We start from the raw sequence: 15,120 nt of genomic DNA on the forward strand, positions 1-15,120 counted from the left end.
GCGTACAATACGGCAAAGCAAGAAACGACCCGCCTGACCCCGTTCAGCCTCGTTCATGGACGAGAAGTACGAACTATGTTAGATGCAATGCTACCACACGAAGGTGACGACATCGACCCATACGCCAACACGTTTACGGAACGCGCGGAAGAAGCTAGGCAACTTGCACGTTTACGGATCCGCCAGCAACAAGAGTACGATGCAGGCCGCTACAATGCTCACCGCAGAACAGTCGTCTATCAAACTGGCGACAAAGTATGGATTTGGACACCCGTACGGAAATGAGGACTTTCCGAAAAGCTTTTAAGAAGATACTTTGGGCCTTACCGAGTGCTGCGACAACTGAGTGAGGTTACTTACGAAGCTGTTCCCGACAGTTTGTGTAGTACCAAGCGTCGCCAGCACCATCCTGAACTCGTTCACGTAGTGCGCATGAAGCCTTACGTCAGCGAGTGATTGCGTGACTTTTCTTTTAAAAAAAAACTGCATTATTGACTTCGCATCGGGTCGATGCTCTTTGAGAGGGAGGCAAATGACCCGTGTCTGCGTGTGAACGACAACGATGATGTGGGGATTTAGCGGACACCAAGTAGTGGGCCTCTGGCTTGACTCAACAACAAAGAAGACAATCTTGCGGCTCAGCTGTTGAATACACGCTGCTTTCGCTGCCTCAAGGCGTACTTGTGCTTTGTTCGCGTTGTACTGCGACAATATTACACAAGACAGCTTAAGAAGACAAATTCTTGCCGATAAGCCAAACATGAAACATGTCTTTCAGTTATTTCTTTTCTGTCTGTCGGGCACTTTGAGAGCATGTCCTCCTAAAGACGTCCATTTCGCATGCTTACCGTAGTATTAGGCTCAGTAGCGTAGATGAAAAAGACACCTCGTCATGGAAAGCCAGCACAGTTAATAAACGTGGCATTAAGTTCTACTCGAACAGGGAGCTCGCAAGAGCGTACCGGGCTTTAGCTGCTTCCCTTTACAGAGGTAGGACGCTCGTTTTGGAGGTGCGGCGGGACGATGCCCTGCAACAACATCGGGTCCAAGAAAGTGAAGAGAAAGTAAACACGGGAAAGTGTCTCGGTGCACTTGCAACCGGGAAGGCAGCAGAGGGGCACAAGTCGCCCTCGCCTTCCTCGTCAAAATCAAGTCTCGCCCCGAAGCGCCACGCGGCGGGCTACAGCGGGCTGCCGGGGCGACCCATCCCGCGCGCACACCCTCTCCGAGTCGCAACGCAGGCCGGGTTGCTTGTCCAGAGAGGCGCATCGGTCCAAGTTGCGCCCGCCGGATGCTGCGGACCGCGCCACTCTCGCCTCCGCGCGCGGGACGCCGCTGATCGGCGAGCTTCAAGCGCGGCCCGCCGCGCCAGTGCTGTTGCCTTCGGTGACACTGCACGTCACTCCGTCAGCTCTTATTGTTGTTTACCCATTCTGTGAGGAAAGGACCCGGCTGTGATGAGACTCGCGGACCGTACCACGATGACAACGACTCGCCGACAACGACCGGTGGTCTTCTCAGAGGATTGACAGTTGGCTTCCCGCGAAGCAAGAACGGTGCGCTGCGGAGGTAAGGATGCCAACTGATGGCAATAACCGCTACAGAGGGGACTGGGAAAGATCTTCTTCCGGGTTGTATATATAGGTCGGATAAAGGAGTAGTTGGGATGTGGTCAGTTTGCTGCCAGAAGCATATTGTTTGGCGGTCGTACCCCCGAAAGCAAGCCTCCCGCCGGACAGATATGTACCTCTCCAGCTGTGGGCGGTAGTCTGGCGAATGTTACACCTAACGAGAAGGCCGTAACACCTGGAAAGTTTAGCAATGTGGTGGTCACTATGCTCTTGTATTCTTGAACCATAAGGGAAGGCCATGATTTTAGCGCCGTCAGTATGCAAGTTCCACCTTCTGGGATCGCACGACAAGGTGGAGCCCTCCATCTTTAAATATAGACGTCCGAGGGCTTAACCATTACGACGCATCTCCGACGGCATTTCAACCCGAGCGTAGTCGTGATAATGAACGTTGAAAGCTCGTTCAGCAAAACTTACTGTAAGCACGATCTCTGCGATGCTCAACGACTATTCCACCTCAATGAAAGGTACAGTGTTTCTCACCTGAAAAAAGAAAACGTGACGATCACTAACATGAAGATAAGGAGAGCATTAGAAGCTACACTGCATCATCAGACAGAGGCAAAGAATTCAGGTCATGGAAGGGAAAATCGGCATCCATCTGACATAACAGTCTCTTGCCGCCTCATGGTACATCCACATGACGTAGCAGGCTATTGATTATTCTGATGCCCCTATAGTTGTCGACTAATTCGCTGTTGTGATATCATCTGCTAGCCTCCACCCTATCCCACACGGTCGAGCCTTGATTCGATCACCAGGCAGATGTACTTTTTTCTTTTGATTGTAAAGGCATTCACTCTGATGAACCAACACAGATTAGTTTTGTAGCTGCATTCTGTTCCTCCGGGAGAATCAGAGTCGTATACTTATCAACTATAACAAGGTCACGCAGCTGTTAGCGATGTATGAATTGGTTGATCTGCAATTGGCGAGCCCGAATGCCTCTAAGCAGCGTAGGGAGTTTTAAAGGAGTCAAACGCGAGGCACAAACAATCCTTCACATATATGCCCAATTTTTCTCCTGTTTTAATTGGTTGTCTTAGGCGCCCTGTGAGTTTTTCATGCTTCCCACACGCGTATTCTGCCACGCTGCTGAAGAGAATTCGTTGGTGTGTTACAACAGCTAACTCGACATGAAATCGGGGCAATTACGATAACTGCATGGCAGTCAACTTTTTTCTTTGCGTGACGAAAAAAACACCGTATAGTAAGAGCAGCGCCCTTCGCCACAACCTTTTGTTAGTGTTTTGCCATGAAAGTAATGCTGTCAGTTCCGTTGTTGTTGCTCTGAGAACATCCCTCCACTACGTCCGGATTTCTGCTCACGTCGACTTCACGCATTCAGCTACAGTCGTGCTTTAACAGGCCTCACCACAAAGGTGTCCAGGTTCCTTCTGCCGCATTATTTTTACACCTGAACTAACTGAAGCTTTTCAATATCTCTGCCGTCGAAACGCTATGCCATTGCTGAAAGCCTGTCTTGCTACCGCGAGTGCACCTTAATACGTAAGCTATGAAAATCCGATACGGATAGATGGAGACAAAACCATGGTGAAACAAGCTATGGCGAAACTCGCCAAGCGTTCACAAGTGCACGTACTGGCCGATGCGAAGCATTTTTCTCTATTTTCACATTTGTCCACTGACTTTGGTTACGCGCATATTTTGAATGCGATAGGTCATACGTCAGCATAACTCCAAACAATGTTTGCTCTCTACAAAGCTGTTGGTTGTAAGTTGGTTCATGTCAATAATGCAATGTTTTTTTTTTCATTCCGCAAACAGTGCGAAGGGTCATCATTCCTTTCACTGTCGCAAACTTGGAATTGCTTAACGATGCGCGCTGTGAACTCAGTTACGCAAACGCAGTGAAGCTTTTGCAAGCTAGCGAACGCTATTTTTCGGGATAATTTTACCTTAGCAAGCTCGCTTCGAAGAGCTCTAATGATGCAGGCGAAAGAAAGGTCAGTGCACCGACCGAAATAGCCCCGAAAAGGCCGACGAGTGACGTACTTTTTGCGCGCCAAATGCGCCAACATAAGTTTATGTGCTTCGCTATGCGAATGCACTGCTGCGATCGCTTACACCTCCGCGTACCCGAGCTTCTGCCCGTCACGCTGGCATTTCGATTGGCCACTTTCGCAAGAAAAGACTAAATGATATGTCTGGAAAGTTATGAATGCCACGCAACAACCTGCAGCTTAACACTACCGCCATTTAGTTCAATGTACTGTCGGCGTCAAAGGTTTAAACACCACCGAGTTCGTGAAAACTGAATTTTTCAGGAATTTGAGACTTTATTCGGTCGAACTGCACAGTGCATGTTGTGTTTCAAAACCGGCCGTATACTTTTGTAACTTCAAGGCTGCAAAGCACACATGGAAACATTGTTTTTTTTTCTTGTGCCTCGTGGTCTCTAAACATTTGACACTGACTTTACATTTGACTCGTGACACCTGGTCCTAGTCACCAGAAACAATATAGTTTCTCGTCTATGAAACGCGCGATATTTCTCAAGGCATCAAGCTATGCGTGCTCAAAGATTTTTCGTACAGCGCCTATGATTTATCGGACTTGTTTAACGTGTCTACATTGTTGAACATCTAATCTTATGTACACGGTCCACTCACTCTAACTGAACATTTCTTCGAATAAGCTATCCAGATAAGCCGGGAATGCTGATCCTCTCAAAGTCATCGGCCACGTCGAGCTGAACGCTTAAGTTCTCTTTTCGTATCGCCGAAGCTCTAAAGAAACACTTTTAAAGGAGTTGACGGCGCAAATTAACACACACCGGGCGACGGAAAAAAAAACGCGATGGCCACTAGGCCGCCCTGCACCGCTTATTTTGTTCTGTTCTTCTCGTATCGGCCAATTATTCTATCACAACTCCAAACGTACAACTCTTGCCGTGAGAAAACGCGCAGAAATAAAGTACCAGTAACGACGCCACGTTGATTGATATTGATTGATATGTGGGGTTTAACGTCCCAAAACCACCATTTGATTATGAGAGACGCCGTAGTGGAGGGCTCCGGAAATTTTGACCACCTGGGGTTCTTTAACGTGCACCCAAATCTGAGTACACGGGCCTACAACATTTCCGCCTCCATCGGAAATGCAGCCGCCACAGCCGGAATAACGACGCCACGTTGAAGCTCCCGCACTAAATCGCCCTATGACGTCATAGATTATGACGGCGTCTATTACAGGGCCTACGTAGCAACGTAATCGCTAAACGTTAACTACGTTGTCCTATAAGGGGGTAAGAAAATGAACGTATCGAGTTTCGGGACAATTTGTTAAGCGAATGATGCCAAAGTATGCGGGAAAGGTACTTTGAAATTCGTGACGTCACGCTAACATTCATGCATGTGCGGACAACTGAGCGAAAAAAATTTAAATAAAACAATTATCTTCTTTTTTTTCTTATCATGAAAATTAGCCATTGTACAATTTTCAAACGAAGGTTTATCAGTGTGAAGTCAATCGATGTCTCAGTTTAGTGCCCATTTATGTTATTGGGACTCGTTCAGAAATGGAAACACCGGGGAACACCGATCACTAACCGATCGTTCATAGAAGTACTTCGTCCGCACCCCTTTCACGAGACATTGAAAGGTAACAACATAGATCCCTGCAGCTTCACAATCATTAATGGGTGTCTGGCCACGCGGTCAGCAGAAAAATAACGCTTAGCAACTGATCAGCTTCATGCAAGCACGCTACCAGTGCGCTCTCTCCATGGACCATGTTACGCTGTTATACTCGCTTCCAGAAAGGGGGTAAAAAAAGAATGAAAACGTGCCACAGCGCTGGTACGAACTGCTGGTGCCTATATATACATGTCGGAAGTTCGACCGCTCGTGAATCGTCCAGGCACCCGCAAAGAGCCGTTTGCGTAATCGCGACGGCAAGGGGAAACCGCGCCAGTCGCTCTGCTGCTGACGCCGGCTGTGCAAATCGCTCCGAGAAATCATGTGTGTCGTCACTCGCGGCTCTTCTCCGGTGACATGGCTTACTCGGCTCGCGGTCCGCTGTCGCAGAGCTGCGTGCGTGTGAAACGTATAACCGAAAGCTCTGTCGCATTCCCTTCTTGCGCGGCGTAAATCTGCCACCTCGCTTGTTTATAGCACCGTCAATAGCCCTGCGACGCGTGTATATTCCCAGAATCGTACCCATTACACATTGTCGCGATCCCACCGCTGATCACCAGTTGTTGGGAATCCCGGGGTGCTGTGGTAGCGTGGAGTAGCTTCGTATTGAGGAAACGAGCGCTTACAAGATGGGGATACGAAAAACAAACAAGGTTTATGGCACTATTTACAAATATTTACAGCATGAGGTTAAGAGTTCACAAACCACGAGCGTGGTGGTTAAACCTTTTCTTGGTTCAGAGCCTTCACAAACTACGAACGTGGTGGTTGAACCTTTAGTTGGTTCAGAGCCTTCATAAACTACGAACGTGGTGGTTGAACCTTTAGTTGGTTCAGAGCGACGTCCTGCACTCTGCGGCGCCGTTATAAGCCCTATCGGGCTCCTCCTTCTTCAGTCGAACACCAATCACATACACACAACAGGTGAGGGGTACGAGCAGGCACGGCGCACGTGAACAGCCAATTTCGAGTCAAGATCACTGCACTTAAAGGTGGCGCCAGAGGGGCTCTTGCTCGTCGTGTGTGTCACTGGTCGAGGGATCCCAAGCTTCGGACAGCAGAGATCAAACGGTCCGCCAACCTCTCTGCTCAATTAGCAGGTCACTTTGAGGCGGCGGTCGCCGTTTCTACAAAGGAAGACGCTGTCTTTGTTGTCCCCTCTGGAACAGCTTACCGCTTCGTGGCGACGTGACGTCTCATCCGCCGGCTAACAGTGACAATACCTGGCGGGCATAAGCATTCGGCGAGTCGGCTACTTGTTTGAGGGTCAAAAGAGCGCCGCTCCCCCGTCAGATCTCGACGCTGGTTCCAAGAAAACCTGGGTTCCAGGCGTGGGAACGCGGCCCGGCTACGCTTCTCAGCGACAGCATGGCGCCTACCGATGGCGGTCGTAACAACATATACAGCTTAGTGGTATATTGCGTCGTCGCATGTGCGAGTTGACTTGTGCGTTGGAGCCATTACAGTGAACTCGCGAAGATATGGGCCGAGCACTCTGTGTGCTTATAAGACAGTGATCGACTTAGAGGGTTATTCATACTTAACATATACATATATAGCAACGCGCAATGCAGATCTCTCAAACATCTCAAAATTGAATTGCTATAGCTTATACAGCCATCACGGTTGTCTAGTGGTTACAGTGATCGACTAAGTATAGAGGGATCGTATCCCAATCGCACAGGCCACATTTTGACGGCCTATTCAACGTATACCTACATCCAACGCCGGGGCGTCTGCATTTAGGTACACATTACAGAACCTTAAGAGGGTAGAAATTTTTGCAGCCCTTTACCCATAATCAAAACATGGTCTTGGAACGTAAAACCCCAACAATTGTCATTGCTACAGTTATGTCACTGCTGCAGTCCTTGCTACAATTTAGGCCTTGCTACAATTTATGCGCGAAATCGTTTACCACAACGACGTTGTATCAAGGGCGCACAAACATGCAGCTCTTTCGAGCTGGTCGAGAGAATGGCTTATACGCCAAAACGCATTAATTGCACGCAAACAAGCACTATCTGCGTCAAATGAAACCCGAACAGCGGCGAGTCTTCGCGATGGTATAGTGTGCGCCTTCCAGTTATCACCATGAACTGGTATACGCATATATACACGCAGCTGCCGGCCACGGTGCGCGTTCCTGTCAATTGTAATCACTGAATGGCGCGCACTATACCATCGCGAAAGTTTGCTGCTGCGCGGGTTTTATTTGATTGTGATAGTATAGACGTTGCTAGCACGGTGACACCATGTCGACTCTCGGATTAAAGATTAAGCCTGTGGCTCACCCACAGGTAAGTGTCTGGCAAATCTGCCTTCATGTATATAAACAAGTCATTTAAAGATGCATTTACAGGGCACACTCCGGCATGGACGTTACTTGTTATTACCGTATGTTCGTTGAAGTGGATCCCTTTTACAACTTGAGTGACACAAAGTCACGTAAAACTAAATATGCACAGGATGCCTTTATTTCAGTTAGTTATCATAGAAAAAAGTTTAACAATACACGATGATCAACGAAAAAAAATCCAAATTCGTTTGAAAGTAGATCTCTCCGTCTTCTCTTGTCACGAGCAAATCGTTATCTTTATACTGAGCTCGTCGTCCTTCCTCGATGACACCGGCTGTGATAAAATTGTGAAAGGGTCGAAGCACCATAACTAAATAATAATTTCTAACTAATTAAATAATTATTTAATTCGCTTGTACGCTAAGTCCGTTCATTCATGTGCTTTCAGGACGGGTACTCTGTCTCTCCGGCATTGCAAGAATGAGATGTCGCGGTCTTTCCTAACTGGCACACGGAAGTGTCGTTGCCTTTAGTCTAACAGCAGTAATGAATTTAATGCAATACACTTGCTATGGCGGTTCGACAGACAAAATTTCAATGACATCACCAGACGAACATACATACTCGTCCAAGGCACCCGTAATTAACGTAAGACGAAAGATCTGTGCGGCATTCATACTACAGCGATGGTATAGCAAAACGACAAGTACAAGTATTTATTTAGTTACCTGTTACGAGTGTCGTGCATCCTGTCATAATTCATAATGAAATAATTGGAAGCCCAAACCGACGGGACACAAGAAAAGAGACATACAAGCGCAGACTGAAACTCAGTTTATTCCGAGAAGAAATTATATGCCGGAAAGATGAGAAATGGAAACAACTGAGGAGAAGGTTCCACCGCGATCAAGTGTCGTCCAGAAACGATATTTCACAATCCAACAGTGACGTAGACGGTGAACTAACACAACTATCAATATTCTTTTTAATAAAAAAGGCTTCCGCAATCTCTCTAGTTTTCATGTCATGATGGCTGTATAAGACAGATGTGCGCGAAAATTCAGGTACGCAGCCACACTTTTCGCAATGGGCGGACAAATGTAAACCCTGGGCTGATTTCAGCGCATTGTATACTGTTCTCGCAGGCGAATGTTCAAGCAGCGCGCAGTCTGCCCAATGTATAACCTGCCGCAAGACCTGTGATAAAACTCGTCATTTATGAAGCGATGTCCTCTCGCGTGTGACGTCAGCAAGGGCTGCCAAGTCTCTCACGAGCTTTTTACGCGAGCGCTTTCTGGCCGTGCGCTGTCGGCCAATCTTACCCGCTCAAAAAATTAGTCTGCAGGTTTGTTAAATAGCTTGGGCAGAATATTTTTCTTTTTCCTTTTGTTTAGAAAACGATGTCTCACAAAATTTAGCATAGTCGCATATGGGATACGCTACTCATGGTGTCGGCTCCCACGTAGTCATCAGCGCGCACACATGCACATTTACAGCATATACAGGTGATGAGTTTGAAACAATAGCGTATAAAGTAGGCGTAGACCTTCCGCTATGATGTGTCAGTCAGACGAACTGTATCGCGTTTGCACCGTAATTATAACGGTACATTAAACAGAAAAAGTAGTTTTCTTGCATTAGCAAAGTAGTCTTTCCCAATTCCAAAATGACCACGCATGCTGCGAGAAGATACTCGGCAGGCGAGAAAACGCGCAAGAAAAAAAATGAGAATGACGACGTCATTTATATAGAAACATCCGCACCAAACCCCTTGACGTCATCAATTTTGACATCCTTTGCTATAGGTCATAGATGTGGGGTTTACCGTCCCAAAACCACCATATGATTATGAGAGGCGCTGTGGTGGAGGGCTCCGGAAATTTCAGAACCTTTGTTAAATACCCTTTGGATCATTGCTGGCACACTTGCAGGGTACTCCCTACTCCACAATAAAATGGAATGGAAAAAGCTTCATTTTTGTCCTGCAGAACGCACTTAAGCATCAAATTTTTTGTGTTGTATAGGGAGGCATGCACCATGCCATCCCTCGGAGAAGCGTACGTGGTACACGCTATATATGCACCGTTACGAAATTTCGCGCAATTTTTTTTTTTGTTATGCTGTGGCCTCACGAAGATGAAGAATCATGCCTCAAGCTTTTGTAATTGGTCGGAGCATTCGATGACCGCACTCGTTACGCAATTCGCTTTGTGTGACGCCTGCTGTTCTAAAACGCTTTATTACTCATATTAACGCGATTTTTTTTTTCGTCACGAAGCCTGCCTAAAACCAATTTGCAACAAAGCTTCAAGCACCAGCGTGGCTCTGTGGAATAAAGGGGAAAAAACGGGTGTGACTCTGCGGTACAACACTGCGCTGACACGCGGAAGACCCGAATTCGAATCCCAATGTGTGCTTGGAGTTCTTTATTAGTCTTTTCTCATTTCAAGCGATAGTGGTTACGGACACCGGCGGCGGAAAACCACGGTGCACGCGACCCTTGCTGCGATTGCATAACCGCTCCCGCTGTATAAAACAGTTTTACCACAGAATCGAAGGAGCCCGGATTTGATAAGCTTTCAAATTATGTCTCGCTCCCTGTCTTTATATTTACGTTCGGGTGCAATCATGCGTAATACTTGGGAGTATTCAGTCATAACCCGTTTTTAGCTTTCGTGTCTCATAAAGCACCATCTAGGCTTGAACGACATTTATTGCGCGGTCTGCGGCACTTCGCAAACAGCGCTATAGTATCACCGCTCTCTCGTTCATATACTCGTCAAATGCCTTCTTTACTGCTCGCATTCCCCTTTTGTGCACGTCAAGAATGCGCACGTGTATCGTGTCTACAACAGCGGCATCAACGTAAAGCCAAACGCGTAGCTGCCTACGAATGCGGCATGCTGCAGATGTGTATTCCATTGCTGGGGCGCGACCGAGCCGTGGAAGCGATGCCGCTCATCCCGTTGTGCCAACGTCGTCGTCCGGCGTCCTTGGTCGCTGGCGGTCCCGAGTCGTGGCCTTGCCGCCCTCCTTTTTGTGCCGCTCATTGGACAGACCTCGGCGCTCAGCGTGGCGTGTTTACTTCTTCGGGACGCTGGGAGGGCGCGAATCAATGGGCGTCGCGATTCGGGTGTCCGAGAGCCCCTCGCCAATGTGTTCCTTGAAGGCGGCGACAGCCGCGCGCCTGTGCAAACTCAGCGCATCGACGGGAGTGATGCAAGACGACAGCCACTTTCGAGGCTGAACCGTGAGAGCGGCGGCGCTGAGTTTGGCTGCAGTCCGTTCCTTGGCCAGCGCGGCAAGCCTAGTTACTCCTCGACAGGCATGCGCGTTTCGGGGGCGCCAATTCTGCCCCTTACCTTTACTCAGTCGGACCTGTACCAACGTTGTTTAAAGCGGAACGTTATGGCCATGCGGGTTTTTGACGATGACAGATGTCGCATTCCAAGAGCTGTTTAACATTGTTTACCCCCATGAAGCCGGAGACCAAAGGGACGTCATTGCGGGAAGCATGCCGTGTCCCTTCGTTTTCACATGTGCCTCCGCTGCGAAGCTTGTTTTCGTGTGAACTCGACCAATAAAAGGGGAGAGGGGGAGTTTATAAACGTGGCCCTTCATAATTTGCTTGAACATCGCTCTTGACAGTTTGGGGTGATTTCAAACGTACGGACGAATTCGATAGGAGATTGCTTTTATAATCTGATCATCTTTATATCGTAAAAGACATAAACTCATATTTTGAAAGCCATGTGCAAACAATACCGGCGTGACGATCCGTACTCACTCGATTAGTTGCATGAGCCCGACTAGCGAATCAGCGACGGAACAACGATAAGAACACGCTTGCGCTCGCGGGCAAACATATAGCGCGTGTCATTTTCTTTCCGCTCCTCTCTTTCCCTGTCTAGTGGCCTTGTCAGTTCGTTCATATGCTTCTTAATTCATGCTCTTTCTGGTCATTTTTGTTTTACTTAGTGCGTGCGACGTTTCCTTCTTAGTATTTTTCTTAAAATAAAGCTGAAGATACTTCAGCGTCTCGATCCCAAGTCAACGAATCAGCCATTCATTACGGTCCCCCGACAGCACCAGAAAATGTCGGACATGCCTCGTTTCAGGAAACGGATGGCCCTTCGCTCAGAGCGCCCCTTTTCTCTCTCTCTCTTCCAGTCTCTCTTTGTCTCTGCAGTATGACGTCACTGGTCAATGAGCACTACGGAGGGGCACAGCCAAGATTTGATTTCGGAGGCAGGGAGGGTGAGATTCCTGATATGCGTGTGTTTCTATGTGCGCGTGCGTATATCTGTACAAACTGCGACTATATGATATACCTGTTTCCACTAGGAAACCTTTTCCTGTCACTTTTCCCGCGCCGACGATATTATGTAACGTCCTAATATTCAAATAACGGAGGTTCCCGCAGCGGTACATTTTACTGGTCAGCGCTTGCCCTGCGTCGTCCTTCATCTTGTGCGTCGTCTTTTTACGCTGCGTTTTGAACCATAAAGTTCTAACTCACCCAGTTTTGTACGCTGTTGCAGTTGATTTTACTGGTCATGGCGTCGGCGTTTGGCCATTGCTCTCAATGTCGTCCACCCATAATGTAATACGGACTGATTCGATGTAATTTGTGAGCCACGATTTTATTGAATCAACGCTCTAAAGAAACAACCACGCACACATAAAAATGACGCAAAAATTAGCGCACTTGCAGCCCAGTGCTTGTGTATGCGTCATTTTCATCAGGTCTTATTCGCTTTACCGAAGATATGTGCTTCAAGGCGTGTTATATAAATCAAAATGTCTATTAAGAACTGTATTAAGTTTGTTGTGTAATTTCTAAAAAAAAAAGAAAGGAAACAAAGATAGGTATCGTATATTCGTATAAAACCCTCACGCAAGGAGCGTCCTGTTCGTTAGAAAAGGAACGTACGCACGAAAAATGTTGTGAATTCGGCTACAGATTCGCTTACTGGCACATCTGTGCAGTACAGTATACCTGTTTCTTGAAGAGCTAAAATAGTTATCTCCTGCTGACGAATGCAATTCTCATCATGATAACGCGAGAATATACACGGTGCGTTATTGACGAAATCGATAAGGTGAGATTCTGATCTGCGACCAACAATCACCGATAGTGACATTGGGTTGGTTGGTTGCGAAACTTTATTGAGGTCCTGCAAGGCGCGCGTCAGCGCGCAGCGGGCGACTCCCACGTCGGGACCGTTAGGCCAAGCCTATCGGCCGCTCCGCGGGCCTGCTGGACGGCCCAAAGTTGGTCGGCCAGAAGGGAGCTGCGCAGGGCCACCTCCCACTTGACCGACGTAGTGTTGTGGTTAGTGTACATTGCCTTGCACTCCCAGAGCATGTGCGCCAGCGTGGATACATCCCCACATGCGGGGCAAGCGTCATTGGGGAACACGTCAGGATAAATAGCGTGAAGGGATCTCAGGTTAGGGTACGTGTCGGTCTGCAGTAATCTGAGCGTAAGGGCCTGTGGCCTATTAAGATTTGGATGAGGGAGGGGATATAGTCTCTGCGCGAGGTAAAAAGATTTTGTTATTTCGTTGTACGTGGCAGGTGCGTCCATGTTTTCCGCAACCCCGTTGGCCCCGAATCGTTGCCCGGAACCCGCGCGGTCGGTTAGTGCGCGCGCGGCCTCGTGGGCAGACTCGTTGAGGTTGGGGGGAGCGCCTTGGACCTGTCCAACATGTGCAGGAAACCAAATCAGTACGTGGTGCTTGATGCCGTCGCGGCCACCACTCTGGAGCACGCGCAGGGCTTTCTTGGAGATTACACCGTGCTCGAAAGCGCGAATAGCTGACCTAGAGTCACTATAGATGACCTCCCTTTCACCTTCCAGGATGGCCAGGGCGATGGCCACTTGCTCGGCAATCGTCGGATCGTCAGTGTGAACCGATGCGCAGTTGGTGATTTGTTGTTTGGAGTCGACGACGACTGCGGAGAAGGCGTGGCTCCCACGGTACGCTGCCGCGTCGACAAAGCTGACGCTGTGCTCCTCACTATGAATCTGCTTGGGAAGAGTGCCAGCTCTAGCCCGTCACCTACCACGATTGTGCTCGGGATGGACATTCCTCGGTATCGGTGCCATGGTGATGAGGTCGCGAATTTCACGGGGCACCTGTCTCATCTTCTCGTCCACTTCAGCCGGATAGTGACCGAGCTCTCGGAGTATATGTCTGCCGGTCTGGGAGCTCGAAAGGCGCGCGAGCTGGGCCCGCTCCTGCGCTTCGGCAATCTCCTCCAACGTATTGTGTTCTCCGAGCTGGAGCAGGCGCTCGGTGCGCGTCCTGATCGGGATACCGAGGGCCCGCTTGGTAATCTTTCTGTGCAAGCGTTGTGACATTGGGTGAAAAAAAGAAAATACGCGGTGCGTTATTGACGAAATCGATAAGGTGAGATTCTGATCTACGACCAACAATCATCGATAGTGACATTAGGTGAAAAAAAAAAAGGAAAATACGTTCGAAGCGATTTCCTTTAAAAACTAACTGTCGTAAGTAGCACATTGAAGCAGGAAGAGCATCAGCGAGCCCCGAGAAATCTGACACCGAACGTGTGAACGTGGACTGTCTGCGTGGCTCGGTACAGAGGAGGCCGTGACGATAAGTGTGCTATCTCCCGCCCTTTTGTCTGGCCATTACTCAAGATTTCACTCTCGGTTCTGTCGCTGCCAAGCAGCCGATCTGTTTCTCTTGCTAAAGCGAGGGAGGTGGCTTATATAGATACGCCGCCTCCGGGCGTAAGCCACAGAACTACGCAGTTCCGTCACTACATGAGAGGAACAAGTGCGAACCGAGATGCGTCACACGCGGCTTAATTCGCGAAAACTTCACAGAAACGGTACATCTGTCATTAACACAATGATGGCAGTTGCTGCCAAGTATGATAATTCGGTATCCCCAGGATTTACTACATTAACCAAAACAACTACGCGTACACAAGCTGTGCAAGCTTAGGTTTGCATAACTGCATGGGCAGCTGACTGCATGGGCAGCTGAAATATTATGGACGGCTAAAATAGTACAAGCAGTTTAGAAAGAGTATGAACAGAAATACGATAGAGTATAGACATGTGGGTATAGACAGCTGGAGTTGCGTATACTAGAGGCTGTAACTAGTGCACTCTTAATGTCGTGAAGGCGATCGATACCACCAAACTGACCCTCCACGGTGGCACAGTGGTTGGTACATCTCACTCAAATGTTCCGTGTTCGATCCCCACCGCAGCAGGCTCATTTTTGATTGAGGTGAAAATACATGAGGCCCGTGTACTTTGATTTAAGCGCACGCACCACGGGTGCTCGTGAAAAAAAAAACCCCAAGGGGTAGAAACTTCCGGAGCGCTCTACTAATGCATGCCTCATAATCATATCGTAGCGTTTGCACGTATACGACCCGAACAATAATTATTATCACAGAACTGGACTAATTGGTCTGTCTTGCGGCTTCTTTCTTTCTTTTGGCATTTATGAAATTCGAACCATTCAAAAAAAGATTGTCCGATGAA

General features: G+C 48.3%; 1 protein-coding gene across 2 annotated transcripts in view; it reads left to right on the plus strand.

Annotated features, from left to right (window-relative positions):
• Window positions 1-15,120, plus strand: part of LOC119170238 (proton channel OtopLc) — a 46,264-nt gene that overhangs the window by 23,502 nt on the left and 7,642 nt on the right. Inside the window, exon 1 of one of the 2 annotated variants that reach the window (XM_037421347.2) lies at window positions 1,244-1,569. The exons of the other annotated variant lie outside the window; for it this stretch is intronic. The gene's annotated coding sequence lies outside the window, so the exon portion shown is untranslated. Of the gene's footprint in view, window positions 1-1,243; window positions 1,570-15,120 lie in introns of those variants that run through there. 2 annotated transcript variants of the gene reach the window in all.

The sequence above is a fragment of the Rhipicephalus microplus genome, chromosome 2 (assembly GCF_043290135.1).
Source record: "Rhipicephalus microplus isolate Deutch F79 chromosome 2, USDA_Rmic, whole genome shotgun sequence".
NCBI lineage: Eukaryota > Metazoa > Arthropoda > Arachnida > Ixodida > Ixodidae > Rhipicephalus > Rhipicephalus microplus.